This window comes from Eubalaena glacialis, chromosome 6, assembly GCF_028564815.1.
Source record: "Eubalaena glacialis isolate mEubGla1 chromosome 6, mEubGla1.1.hap2.+ XY, whole genome shotgun sequence".
In the NCBI taxonomy this organism is placed as follows: Eukaryota; Metazoa; Chordata; class Mammalia; order Artiodactyla; family Balaenidae; genus Eubalaena; species Eubalaena glacialis.
Genome location: NC_083721.1, coordinates 127022656 through 127037680, shown reverse-complemented (window position 1 = coordinate 127037680; position 15025 = coordinate 127022656). Strand labels below are relative to the sequence as shown.

Sequence of the window (15025 nt, the reverse complement as noted above, 5' to 3'; positions counted from 1 at the left end):
CGTCTCCCGGACGGGGCGGCGTGGGCTGAGGCTGCCCCAGTCCGGAGCGAGTGGAGAGCCGGGAATTTGCCAGGGACCGGGGGGCGGGGGGGGGAGGGCGGGGGCAGCGCCGGCGTGAGGGGCTCGGCTTTGGGGCGCGGCCTGGACGCTGGGACGCCCCGGCCCGGGGTGCGGCCGGGGGCGTGAGCCGGGGGCGTGAGGAGCTTCCGGCTGCCCTCCTACGCAGGCCTGCGGGCGGCTGCTGGCGTCGGGAGCGGCCCCGCGGTGGGAGCCGGGCGGTAATTACCGGGAGGCGCGGCCGGAGGAGGAGGAGGAGGAGGAGGGCGGGGAACTGGGGCTGGCCCGAGGGGAGGGGGCTGCCTGTTTCCTGGGTTCATGAGCCGGGGCGAGGGTGGAAAAGGCGCCCAGGGCTGGAGGAAACGGGCCGCCCTGGGGCACGAGTGGCCGCCGCACGGGTGCTCGCGAGTGAGCGCTCCGGGAGGGGCTGGGGCCGGACACCTGTACTCGCCCCACCTCGCTGCGGCGGGGACTTGAATCGAGAGACAGCGTGACTGACAGGGACTTCAGGCAGGATGTAGTGGCTTCCTGTGAGCAGGTCTCAAAACAGTCATCCAGCCCGCACTTAACCCACTTAATTCCTTTCTTTCTTATGCCTTTGTTACTTTTGTGAGTGAGCCATCCTAGTTGCCTTCACATTTTTGCTCAGAGGCCCTGAGCATTACTGTAGACAGACCATTTGAATTCAGTCATTTGGACATTTATTTTTTTTAAAAATGACCCTTTGGCGTCAGATTGCCAATTTTTTCACAGTACTGTAGTTTATTCAGAGGAAACACTTTTTTTTTTTGGCTATTTGTAAGATATATCAATACAGTTTATTTTTGCTCTGGTCGAAAATTAGCTTTGCTTTCTTGATTCAGTATCCTCAGATTGGAAGCATGCTACATGCTTCATGTTTCATGTAAATAGCCCTTAGTCATGAGGAGTACTTTTTACTTTGTATGAAGAAGATCGAATTGCATTAAAATGGTTAACAATGCTCTTTCTTGCACAGGATGTAAAATTTTCCTCTTCCTGAATAGTGATATTATTAATTGAGGTTGGATTTCCCCACTTTCCTTTTTCAAGTTGATCCCCCTTTCAAGTATTTGGGATTTTATTAAACCTCAGAAGCAGACATGTTAAATTCTCTCACTTTTTTATTTCCAGAAGTAGTGCTGGGGTTCTTAAGAGAGTACAGTTCTTAAAACCTGGAAAAATGACACCAGAGAATGAGATCTTGTCTATATCTAAGATCCCAACACAACCTACTAGGGTATAAGATCTTTTCAGTATTCAAATTAAGTCGTATGCTTAATATTTGCATATATCTAATTTAATATTTGGGAAAACTATAAATGAATGGGCCAGAGCACCCTCCAGTGATCTGATTTTTCAGATTTTCACTACTTTATATTTTAGTGTCACTTGATGCTAGGCAGTGTCTATTGGAGTCTCGCTGATTTACATAGCTGCAGGTTATACCATGGAACTACATATACACATATCTTGGAATCGAGAGTTAGGGTTGGGCTGTTTCCAGAAGGATTTAGCTGCCCTGCACTTTCACCTGCTCCATGGCAAAGATAGCACAGTAAGTGATATCACTGTGAGTGAAACTTGGGCCTACAAATAAAATCAACTTTGTTTCTATGGGAGAGCAACCCCACTACCCAGACTTGGAGATTGAACATCCAGTTTGCTGGGAATGATATTACCTCTTTAACCATAGTCGAAGTATTACATCTGTTATCGCAGTCAGCTTCTTGCTTTTTGAATTGCTCAGCTTATAGCTCAGGTCATGGAGGGCCTGTTTCATAGAAAAAACGTATTAGGAAACTTATATACGAAGCTTCTCCCCATCTCCCTCTCCGTTTCTCTGCCCTCCTTTTAGGTGGCGTAATCTAGAGTTGGTTGACCTTCAGAACCCTGTGAAGAGATGCTGTTTTCTGTTTCCCTGAAACTGACATGTGGGTTTTGCAGGTTGGGGGCTGGGGGGCTGGAAGTGTCATTATTAGCAGGTGCTAAAGTCACAGAAATGGGATGATAGCGGTTCTGACTGTGCAGATATTAAGCAGCTTGGGGGTGTGGGTAACTGTGTCAGCTTTCCTTTTCACCATGCTGGGAGAGAGACCTCGAAGGAGAGCCTGATGTGCCCACCAGCCTGGAGATGTGCTGGCAGATTCCAACTGCTGATTGAGAGCCTTTGACTTGGGGAATTATAGATTCATAGGTCTGAAAGTGAGCCTGAAAGGAAATGTTCTTTCTACTGGACTTGGGTAGGACCCTTCAACTCCAGATTATTCCAGCAGAAAGTGGGAGGGTTGGATTTATATCTCTCTAAAGTTCTAGAATAGTAGTCCACAACCTTCTTTAGGCGTATCACTCCAGTATTTATTAAATTTCCCATATATTTCCATATATCCCATATATTCCCCATATACTTCACAAGGTGAAATGACATTTTGTGGTCACTTTCAAACAATCAACTGACATTAGCAAATCCAGTGTTTTTACAGTATTTGAGCTTATGTACAGATCCCTAATTCCTTGAGGTCATATTAGTGCAGTAGGAAACCACGGCAGCTCCAAATATTAATATTAAAGAGCCAGGTTTAGTTGTTGGATGTCTTAGAGTTGTATGAACCTTTGATCAAGGAAAGCAAGGTTGTACTCCAGACTCCATCCTTTGGTCTGAACTCCTGTGCAATGAGTGGCCAGTATGTTAGTCCTCTTGAAGCACTTTGACATGGGCCCCATCCCCCTAAAAAACCCATACACAAGTGAAAGATGGGAGTTGGGGCTTTCTCCTTTATACTTTCAGGCTTCATGCTGTTATTTTGTCATGTCCTCCTTTTTGGTTACTGCTTTTTGTTAAGTTTGCTCTCATCCAGTTAAATCATGTTGTAAAAATGTTGCTCAAAGAGCCCAGACCACCTTATGCATGGGTTGACCTGCTCAAGGGAGACCAGATTGATAAGGGAGCCAATGAGGATTTGTGTGAACGTTGAGATGTGTGGTACAGTACGAGATCTGTGGGACCACGATACGTCCCAGAACTCACGTGGTCTCCCTGTGTAGGATCCGTGGGATATGGTTAAGTGCTTGAGTTTAGAGGCTTGGGCAGGTTAGTCACCTGGGTTTGATTCTTCACTTAATTTCTGACCTTTGTTAACCTCTGTGTGTGTCTCTGTTCTCTGTTAACCTCTGTGTGTCTCTCTGTGTAAAGTGGGGGTAGTTAAAACACCTCTATCTCACAGGCTTGATTTGAGGATTAAATAAATCCCCTCCCTGATCATTCTCTTCATCCCCCCAGGAACTGAATCAGATATGGGCCATCTCTTAGGAAGGAGTAATAAAGTAGTAGCTAAAAACTTAATGTTTATTTTATGTTCTGGTCCAACATGTGCCGGCATTTCCTGATGTACAAAGCTGATTAAAATCAGGAGACTTGAATTCTGTTTCATACATTGTTAATTATTATTCATGTGACTTTAGGCAGCTCACTTACCTGTGAGCTTATCTTCCTCACCTTTAAAATGGGAATAATACCTCATCACTAGCCATTTTGTACATGTTGTTCCCTCTGCTTGGGAGTGTCTTCTCCTTTCTTCCACCCCATATTTATGTCAGGGAACTCCTACTCATCCTTCAGAAGCCTGCTCCATGTGGTCTCCTGACCGAAGCCTTTTTTGTGGGGCACTGCTACCCTCATTCCTGGAGAGAATGTGTTAGGCCTTTGTACCGCTGGGGAATCACAAATTGTTGTTGATTTCCTTGTACCACAGTGTATAGAAATCATTTATTTCCCCTGTTAGACTGTGAGTTCTTCCAAGGTAGAATTCATTGTTTTGTTTTGTTTTTTTTTTTTTAATGTCCAGGTGTCAGCATGGTGCCTAGAACAAAATAGGCCTTTAGAAAATGCCTTACCTCTCACTATGTTATCCTGAGGAGGATTTGAGATACGTACTATATGTGAAAGTGTTCTGTAAATTTTACAGCTAAACAAACTAGAAGATGATAGTATTATTAAAAAAAAACTACATGGGTCTGTGGCAGGAAGTTCATCCCTTTCAAAATCACAGTTCCAACTGAGCTTAGGTTTGAATTGATGCCAAAGTTGCCTTATTAGGAAAAGGATTAAATTTATCTAAATGCTCTGATTGCTTATTATTAGGGGATTGAATATTATTACCTGACTGTATTCCATGAATATTGTTACTAATTGGTCCTGAGCCTGTAAAGGAAAAATCTAATAATCCCACCTTACACATTAAATATTTTTATTTGTCATGGGAGGTTTCAATTTTTTGGTAATAAAATATAAATCAAAACATTTTATTGACCAATGCAATTGAATTGAGAGGGAGAGATTAAAAAGAGTTTATTCATGCTGAGAATTCATTATTATCAGACATATGAAATGAGATGTTATTTAATAAATTAATAGAGATTTAAAAAGGGTTTGTTCATGCTAAGAACTCATTATTGTCAGAAATTTGAAATGAGATGATGAGTTATTTAAGATGGAAGAAGAATCCATCTTTCAGATGGATCGAAATGAGAGAAAAGGGTTCTTTGTAAAAGTTCACAGAGCAGTCTGCTAATCATTTGCTCTGAGGAAGACAGGAGGTAAACCTCAATGAGTTCATAGAATTTTTCTTTTTTAACTTAGAACTCTTTGAATAGACTCTTAAGAGACTGTGGAACTAACGTAGCTGAAATAAAACTATCGTTTTATCCTTTAATCATAGATGCTAATCCTATTTCTTGCTAATGTGCTTTGTGAAATTATTTGACAATAATAGCAGATTATGTTTTATCTCCTAATGAAATTCTGTTTGCTTTTGAGTGCTGCTATCAGTTTTGTTGTATAGTAATCAATAAATGTAAATTAAGAAACTTTTTATGTATATTAAGAAATTTCTACAATACATCTTTAGTTTTGTATGTCATTATTTTCACCAAAATCCCTAGCTAAAATAATATACTTTATAAGGCTATACCAGTAGACATGCAAACATGAATGAACAGTACTTGACAAATTTGTTACAGTGAGCTTAGTTCTAAGAATATCATTAATGACAGAATGACTTTGGGCAAATTCTTTAACTTTGCTGAGCTTCTCTTTTCTTACTTGTAAAATGAAGGGTTTGGTTGTGGTCTTTAACATCCCGTCCAGCACTGAGTCTTTGATTGTTGCCTTTTAACTTGAAACATTTATTAATACTTTAAGACAGTACATTGGATGCTTTTATTTTAGTGCTTAAATGTGTTTAGTATACTTATTGTGTGTAATATGCAATATACTGTAATAAACACTATACTAAATGTGTTTAGTATACTTATTGTGTGTAATATGCACTAAGATTTATTAGATAAGATTGTTTGAATCCTGACAAGTTTTTTTTTTTTGTGACCGTTACTTTATTCAGCAGTACACAATACATATCTGAGTGTGTGTCAGGGCACCAACCTATTGGACTGTGAAATGGGCCTAAGCAGTGAATGAGATGAAAAAGGTTCTTACTAGTTTATCCTAAAGCAATAGTTGCTTTTAGACAACTGTATTCTTAGAGAATTATAAAAGTTTAGAGCTGGAAGGTAGAGAACATATCTTGTTCAGTCCCCTCATTTTACAAATGAAGAAGTTGACACTCAGAGACTCCACTGTCACACAATTAATGGCCTGTTGGCCACTAGTCCACTACTATCAAAGTTTTTGCTAAAATGCTACATAGGATGAACTCATTAGTATGAGTGTTGCAAAAGTACTGTGTTTAATATATGGAGATTACACTGCCTATCTAATGATAATGTCCAGAAGTAGTAATAGATTTTCACTGTGCCAGCTACATACTCTCATCTGTTCCTTTTTAAGAACTTTGTGAAGTAGTTAGAGTTAGTGATGAAACTGTGGTTGTGATCTAGGTGGAGACTGAGGCTGGATGTTTACCTTTTTTTGTTATGCTCTAACTCAGCTGTTTTCAGACCTGACTGCCCATCAGTGTCACCTGTGAACTTAAAAAATTCTGATGCCCAGGCTTTACTCCAGACCTACTAAATCAGAATTTCTGGGGTGGTACCTGGGCACCTGTAGGTTTAAAACATTCCACAGGGTTTGTTAATGGGCAGCTAGGATGGTGAGCCTCTGCTTTTGCCCATTGAACAGACGAGCCACCAACTACCTGAATGTTAGCAACCTGCTGTGCATGACCATTTAAAGGGTACCAGCGACTTCCCTGGCGGTCCAGTGGTTAAGACTCTGCGCTCCCAATGTAGGGGGCACGGGTTCAATCCCTGATCGGAGAAGATCCTGCATGCCGCGTGGCATGGCAAAAACAAAAACAAAAACAAAAGCAAAAAAAGAATAAAGGGTACCAGTAGAAAGTTTGGTGTGATCACAGGGAGGTTTTCATTTGATTATTTTTAAAGGTTTATTTGTTCATTTGATTAGATAGTACAAATACTTGGTACAAAATTCAAAAGGTACATAAGGGTATACATTAAAAAGTTAATTTTTCTCACTTCTTTTATTCCCCTAGCCATTCCCTCTTCAGAAGCAAGCATTACCAATTAATTTCTTTTGTATCCATACAGAGATTATTTAAGCAGTTATACTTAAATGTATGAGTATTAATATCTCTGTCTCACCAATATACATATCACAACAAAATATACACATTGTTTGCATCTTGCCTTTTTACACTTAATAGTAGCTTGACGATTTTTCATAAATATATGTGTGTATATATATGGGGGGAGGGAGGGAGGGAGGGGGAACTGCCTCATTTTTTTAACAGCTGCATAAAATTTCATCATATCTATATACCACAGTTTATTTAGCCAGTCCCCTGGACTGGACATTTAGATTATTTCCAGTCTTTGCTATTACAAACATTACTGCAGTAAATAATTTTGTAGGTATTTTATTTTTCATATGAATGCATGTGTCTGTAGGATAAATTCCTAGATGTTAAATTGATGAATTGAGTGGTATGTGCATTTTTATGTTCAAAGGACAGTGGCAAATTGCTTTTCATAGAAACTATAACAGTTTATGCTCCCAGCAGCAATATATGAATGCCTGTTTCTTTACACCCCCATAGTGTGTATTTTAAAACTTCTTGATCTTTACTGGTCTGTAAGATGAAAAGGAACACCTAATATTTAGTTTTAATTTGCACTTCTAAATGAGGTTGAGGATTTCTTCATATTTTTTAAAATAAATTTATTTATTTATTTTTATTTTTGGCTGTGTTGGGTCTTCGTTGCTGTGCGCGGGCTTTCTCCAGTTGCGGTGAGCGGGGGCTACTCTTTATTGCGGTGTGCGGGCTGCTTATTGTGGTGGCTTCTCTTGTTGCGGAGCATGGGCTCTAGGCACATGGGCTTCAGTAGTTGTGGCATGCGGGCTCAGTAGTTGTGGCTCACGGGCTCTAGAGCACAGGCTCAGTAGTTGTGGCGCAGGGGCTTAGTTGCTCCACGGCATGTGGGATCTTCCTGGACCAGGGCTCGAACACTGTCCCCTGCATTGGCAGGCGGATTCTTAACCATTGCACCACCAGGGAAGCCCCTTTGTTCATATTTTTAAGAGCCATTTTTTCCCCCAGTTTTTGGTGTTTATTTGGTTTGCCTTTTTTCCTGCTGGATTATCAGTCGTCTTACTGATTTGTGGGAATGCTTTATGCAGTAAGGAAGTTAGCTATCTTTTTAGCGGAAAGATTTTTTTAAATTTAGATGCTTTGGCTGATGTCTCTGTTTATTCTTGAGGAGAAGTTGGTTATGAGATCCAGTGAGGGCAGTCTTTTGTTTGTTTCATCTACGTATATAATTTCTGATATTAGAATAGAGATGGAAAAAGAATTGTTTGAGGAAAAGTAAATGAAGACTTAACTATAAACAGGAGCTAAAAGATAAATAGATTGGGAGAAGATACTTGCAGCAAATCCTACAGGAAAAAAAAAACACTTATATAACACTTACACTGTGCCAGGCACTGTTTGAAAGCACTTTAAGTCCAATAAAGATGTTTAAAAAAAAAAAAGATAAAGCACTTTAAGTATGTTAACTAACTTAATCCTCACGGTGACTCTATAAGTACAGTTATTATCCACGTTTTTATAGATGAGGAAACTGAGGCGCGGAGGCCTTAGTTTAACTGAGCCTTAGTTTAACTGAGGCTAAACTAAGTAACTTGTCAAGATCAGACAGCGAGTGAGCCATGGGCAGACTAGCTCTGTTACTCTTAGCCTACTATCTATACTCCTTATTTGTTAGTGTCCAAAGTATATAAAAAGTTCATCCAAATTTCAAAAAGGAAAAGGCCATTAGAAAAATAAAGGATATGAATAGGCATTCCACAGAAAAGAAGATACAAAAGGCCAGTAAACATAAGAAAATACTGGAAAGGTTTAACAAAAATTAATCAGGGAAATACAGATTTTAAAAAGTCATTATTAGTTTGTGAGAAAAGAAGAGCTCATTGATTTCAGTATTTGGTGAGGGTTTAGGGAAACAGGTACTTTCTTCACTGTTGCTTGAGTTTAAATTGGAAGGCAGTGTTGGAGAGCATTTTGGCAATATCTGTTAAAAATTTAAGTGTCTATACCCTATGCATTTCTACTTCTACATATCTGCCCTACAGAAACACACGGTTGCGGAAGAGGTATATACAAACATGTTTAATGTTACCTTGTTGGTAAAACAAAACAGAGGCAATTTAAGTGTCCATCAGTAGGATGATGGCTAAGTAGTATGTTCATATACATATTTTATAACAGCTAAAAAGAATGAGATGTATCTATAGTATGAAAGGAAAGAACTTCGAGAGGTATCGTTGAATAAGAAAGAAGCCAGTTGTTAGGGTGGAATGTATAGTTATATGTGACTTCTGTATATGTATATGGAAAAATGCACAGAAAGATGTTTGAAAAGATAAACAACATTGGTTATGTCAGTGGTGGACAAAGGGAATTGGCCTTATAATGGTTTACTTTTCTGGAGAGTGTATTTATGTATGAGGAATGTTATCAAAAAATGACTATTTGTATAAGTGAATTTTATACAATATTTGTCTTATTCTGTGAGAGCCTCACTTTCTCTAACTGTTGAAGACTATCCTATCTGCAAAAATAAGGGCAACCAAATGTTAGGTTGGGTAACATTTTGAGTGCACATAGAAATAAAGTCAATTTTTCTGTCAATTTTCTGGGTAACTTTTAATTTTGATATAACTTCGCACACACAAAACTGTAAGAGTAATACAGTGAATTCCCATATGCTCTGCCTGTTTTCACCAATTGTTTGTATTCAGAAAGTTGACTTTAAAAAAAATTCAGTGTTTTGTTTCAGAGGAATATAGTAAAAAGAATAATTTTGATCCCTTAAAGTATTGTTAACATTTGTGTGAGTGGTACAGAACCTCTTCGTTTTGAATTTGGGCAGTTTTATTTTTTTATTTTATTAAATGTTTATTTATTTATTTGGTTTGCTGGGTCTTAGCTGTGGCTCACGGGCTCCTTAATTGCAGCACGCGGGCTTCTTAGTTGTGGCATGCCAACTCTTAGTTGCTGCATGCATGTGGGATCTAGTTCCCTGACCAGGGATCGAACCCAGGCCCCCTGCACTGGGAGCTCGAAGTCTTAACCACTGTGCCACCAGGGAAGTCCCTGGACAGTTTTATTTTATAAAAAAATTTTCTTGGTAGATGGGGGAAGTGAACTAACATTCATTGAGTATTTACTCTTTTTTTTTTTTTTTTTGAGTATTTACTCTTTTCCAGGTACTGTGTTAGGATACTTCGTAAATTATTTCATTTAATCCAATTTCATGAAGAAGTTTGTTATTAATTCCTATTTTAGCAAAGAAGCAGACGGAAAGGTTATTTGCTCAGGGTTCAAAGGGGCAGGGTCAGGTATTCAGAAGGTCTTTAAGATGCCAAAGTCCATGTCCTTTTCTCTACCAAGTTGCCTGTGAGTTGGTATATTGGGAAGAACTGATGAGTACATTTCTGTTGTCAAGAAGTTAATAATTATCCCTAAATTGGTTATGGTCTAATGTCAATAAAATTAGAATGTTGGAATGCTATAAAAATTTATCTTTAGTACTGTTTTGGGGTTTCACAAAAAATGTTTTTCTTCTGTCTGCTTGGCTGTGCTCATGTGGGTTTGTGCATGTTAACGGTTCTCTTAGAAAACACACACGTGCACACACACACGCCCCATATACATGCACCTGTGTGGGTGCAACTTCTTTATATCTAGGTGCCACTTTTTTTTTTTTTTTTTTGAAAAACTCTGGGTCATGATTGAGTCCCATTTTGGCTTCCTGGATGCTGTTATCAGAAGTAGTAGCCTTATCCCATATATGGCCTGTCCATGTAGCCCTTAGTTCTGTCACCACCTGGCTTTGGGCCTTTCATTTGCTTGCCATACTAGTCTCTCTTGGTCAGCTTAGGAGCCTTTAAGTTTCTTGTAGCTGTAGGGACCATTGGCCTATCCTAGGAGAGATTTCTGCCATATGTGCTTCAGTTTGGTTTGCTACTTGAGAAGGGGGCTGTAGGGAGCTTAGGGATCAGCACACGTTCAAAACTGAAACCAGAAGTGGGCAAGGCAAACCACAGGAAGATCCTGCCTGCAACTTGGTGACGTCTCTCTATGACCCATGGAGGTTTCCTGGCAATACCTTGCGAAACTTGCCTTTTCATGTACAGTAGTTTCCTAACTTCTTGTTCCGGCCTAAGCTTCAGTCGGAGGTGATTAATATGATAGCAATATAGATAACTGTATGATAATTATTATGCACATGACTTGTGTAAAACAATTGGCCCCTAACTATGTTCTGTAGACTTTCACACTGAGGAGCTGCATCTTACCTAGTAGGGCATTTTTGAGGAGTTGCCATGGAATTCATGCTTTAACCTTGACTTTATGCCTTGTCAAGGGTTGTACTTTATGTTGTTCAGGTTTTATAACCACAAAACAGTTCTTTGCTCACTGAGTTTAGGCTAACCACCTAAACTATACTAGATTCCTGGAGTCCTTTGCCCACTCAAGTGCTCACTGAGTGCTGTTACCTCGTTTATGTTTTACTGGTGATTGCACAGTACCTTATTTCCATGATGGAGTAGGAGTGCAGTGTTAGTGAAACTTTATTATTCCCTGTTTCTTTAACCTCCAGGTCCCAGGGTGATATCATAGTGCCTGTTCTTAGGTAGAACCAGATTTCTGCTAGGAATTATGTAAAGTGTTGATTTTTTTTTTAAGATTACCAGTTGAGTGGGATTATAGAATCTCAGATTATATTTTTGAAAGGTAATTTATCATTTATTGGGAGTGAGAAAAGTTGCTTGACAATCTAGTTATCTGATCATGTTAATTTATGCATTGGAAAACCCTACTTACTAGTAGATATTCCAGCAGTCACCATATGCCTATTGGTGTCTCATTCTCTGCCTCAACAGTATCATAAATATAAATGTATAACTTTCCAGTGGTGCTTTCGAGGTGACAACTAGAGAGCGAAATAACAGCTATGTAACTTTTTTCTCTTCAGTGGTTCTTAGGTACCCCCCCCCTCCTTTTTTGTTACTGTACACCTGGGGCAATCTGACATACTCTGAAGAGGGTGAATAGGAAACCTTTTGGAAGGTCATGTGTGATTACGGCAGTTTTTCTCTTCCTTTCTCCATTGAGAACTGTAACGATAAATGAACAAGGGAGAGCTCTTGTGTAAGATTTTTTATAGGAAGTGTTTATTAGGTATCTAGAAATTGGTTGAATGATAAATGAAAATGTAACATGTTGAAACCATGATTTTCTGCTACTTTCCTAGTAATCACCTAACCTCTCTGAGCCTCAGCTTCCTTTTGTATAAATTCGTAATGGTAGTTATTCTAATCTTACAGAGTGGTTGTGGAAAGATTCGATGACTTGCTATAGTGCCTGGCACGTTGTAACGTAAGCAGTGGTGATAATCGGTAAAGTATATATTCATAGTTTTCTTGATGAACAGCTATTTAATATAAATGTATATCCAGTTCTTGTAGTGTTTATGAGATTAAACTGGCCACGGGTAGCAATATCTAAAAACATTTGAAATCAGTGTTGCCACGTGCATTTTAAAACATTTCAGGTGTTATCTCTCAAGATCTTAAAGCTACGGGAGCCTAGAAGATTAACTAGTTAAGGCATTGCAAACTCCAGTCTACAGAGACCAGGCATAGTGAAGTTAAAGCCAGGTGGGGATTGTTAGGATTTCGAAAGAGGGTGTCTGTCTACAGTTTCTACTCAGAACCACGTTGCCAGGTCTCTGATTATTAAAGAGAAACCAGAAATACGGATTTATTTATTATTACCTCTCCCAGTTTCTAGATGTTGGCTACATTTTTCCTAACACTATGCAAGCCAGACAAAATAAATCTCTGGTTAGCTGAACCCCAAATTGTGCCCCCCCATTTGAAATAGTTCAAACCCCTCATTTTAGAGATGTGCAGCCCGAGGTATAGAAAGGTCAGGTGTTTGTGCATCTATTTCCTCTAGTAGAAATGTATTATTTCTTTAATAAAAGTCTCATTAAAAAAAAGTGAGCTTCTCTGGTGTATCTAGTTGTTAAATTACAGATTATCTTTGGTCAGGACCTAATGGCTTGAGTGAAGGGAATTGTGTACAGATGCTAATTTTTAGGAATCTCTAACCAAGGAAGGGCACTACTACTTACTATTTACTGAGTGCTTACTCTGTTCTAGGCATCGTGGTAAGTGCTTGACCTCAGCTAATAGTCACAGTAGCCCTTGAAGCATTATAATTACCTCTTTTTATGCAGGAGGTTGAGACTAGGGACATGCAGATCATTAAGTACGAAACTCACGTTGAAACTCGTATGTGTCTCCAAAATGAATTTGTTTAACTTGCACCAGTACTGTATATGTTTTCAGAATTTTGTGCAACTTTCATCTTACTGCAAAAATTAAAATTAAACATTATATGAAAATTTGAAAGACCTTATATGTTAACATTACATAAGATTGTCTTGGGACTCCCCTGGCGGTCCAGTGGTTAAGACTCGGCACTTTCACGTCAGGGGACACGGGTTTGAGTCCTGGTCGGGGAACTAAGATCCCGCATGCCTCGCAGTGCAGCCAAAAAAAAAAAAAAAAAAAAAGAACACATATAGGATTGTCTGTTTATCTATAATTAGACGGCATAACAGCATTTTACTTTTATTCTAAGCTTGTCAACACTGCAACTGTTATATTTTTAAGCGTATGTTTGATTCATTCTCCTTCACTCCATTTTTTTGTTGTGTATGCAAATGATAATGTTTGCATAGTTTTATATCTTCCCCCCCCCCATCTAAAGGTCTAATCCTCTGTTTAGGTTGCTATTCCAGTTATTAGAACATCATATCCTGAGTCACTCAGGCCAAATTCTGTGAATTTTCTCTCTGTAGTACCTCTTCCATTTTTCTTTTCCTCCCATCTCCCCTTTATTCCCTTAGTTTAGCCCCGGTAACTGTTAGTAATTTTCCTGAAGCATAGTTTTGATCACACAGAAACTTTTAGTGACCCTTGTTGCTTCCTGAATAAAGTTGAAACTCCTTAGCTTGGCATTCCAGGTTCTGTTTGATGCCACCTTTCCTTTACAGTCTCATCCTTTCTTATAACCTTTCATCTCTCTTTACGCTTTAGCCAATTTGTACTATTCACTGCCTCCTTGAAGGTACTCCTCCTGTTTCCACCTCCCGAACTTGTTCACGTTGTGCCTGCCTTACTCCTGGAATGTTATCCCTCCATTCCCAGTTTCTGTATTTAAAAAAAATTACTTGGAAGAAGTTACTGTGAAGATTAAGTGAAATAATATATATGAAGTCCCTAAAAAAATCTATGTGTAATGTATTATTTATTTGATAAATGAATATAGTGAACTATTATGATTTAGCTTTCCTCCCACTCCAAATAATCTTTATCTTCGAATCATCTTGTCCAGGACCCTGGCCCTTTGCAGTTTCTCTTGGGAGTTAATCACGCTGGCGGGTCTGTATTGGCTTTTATTTCTGTGCTTAAGGTATCCTTTGAAATAGATTGGAGATTCTACAAGATCTCTTAGGATAGTTTCAGAAAGGAATAGCTGTCTGTTCCTCTCAACACTGCTGTGTTCAGAAAGACATTAATAGGAATGGAAAGACTAGGATTTGGAATTTGATTTCTGTCAGTTCACTGTACCAGCTGTGTAACTGTGAATTTTTTTTTTAGTTTATAAAAGAGAACAGTAATGCTTATGTCACAAGGTTGTTGTACCAACCAAATGAGGTATTTGAGAAAATATTTAGCACTGTCTCGGAGCATGCAACTGCTTGATAAATATTTATCTTCTTTTCTTACTTATCCCAGTAGTGTTCCCCTCTAGGACACACAGAAACATGCATACAAACCTATAGATATAAATGCATGCACACAGCCCCCCCAAAACATACACATAAGCACATATATGCATACTCACATCCATGCCCAGAAGCGTAACACTGGAATCTCTACCCAATACCCTGATATTTGGAATTCTAGTCCTAGGTAAAATTTATATGGTAGGCTCTGGACCTGTGACCTTTGCACAGAATCATTGATCTTGTACACAGAGAGTTGGCTGTCTTTCTATTTCTCTTAATCTAGGTTATTGGTTTTGATTCCCAATGGTGTTTATCTTCTTGGTTTAAATTGTTTACTTTTTGCCAATGACTAAAAGCTATTTTCTATAAAATATTTACTTGTCTCCCCTCTTTCTTCAGGTATTTATGCAGAAGTTACCTTCTAGGTGGAGCCTTCCTTGGCTCCCCTCCCTCTGCCATTTCATGTGGTGCCCATTCCTGCTTAATACTAACATACCATTTAAATTTATTTATCTTATTTATTATCTGTCCATCTGTGTTAGTTCAATGAGGACACAGTTTTCTCTGTTTTACTCATTAATGTATCCCTGGCATCTGAGTAGGC

At 39.1% G+C, this 15025-nt stretch overlaps 1 protein-coding gene across 2 annotated transcripts in view; it reads left to right on the top strand.

The window, feature by feature from the left end:
* RASA2 (RAS p21 protein activator 2) overlaps positions 1 to 15025 on the top strand; it is a 120590-nt gene that overhangs the window by 371 nt on the left and 105194 nt on the right. The window lies entirely within an intron of this gene.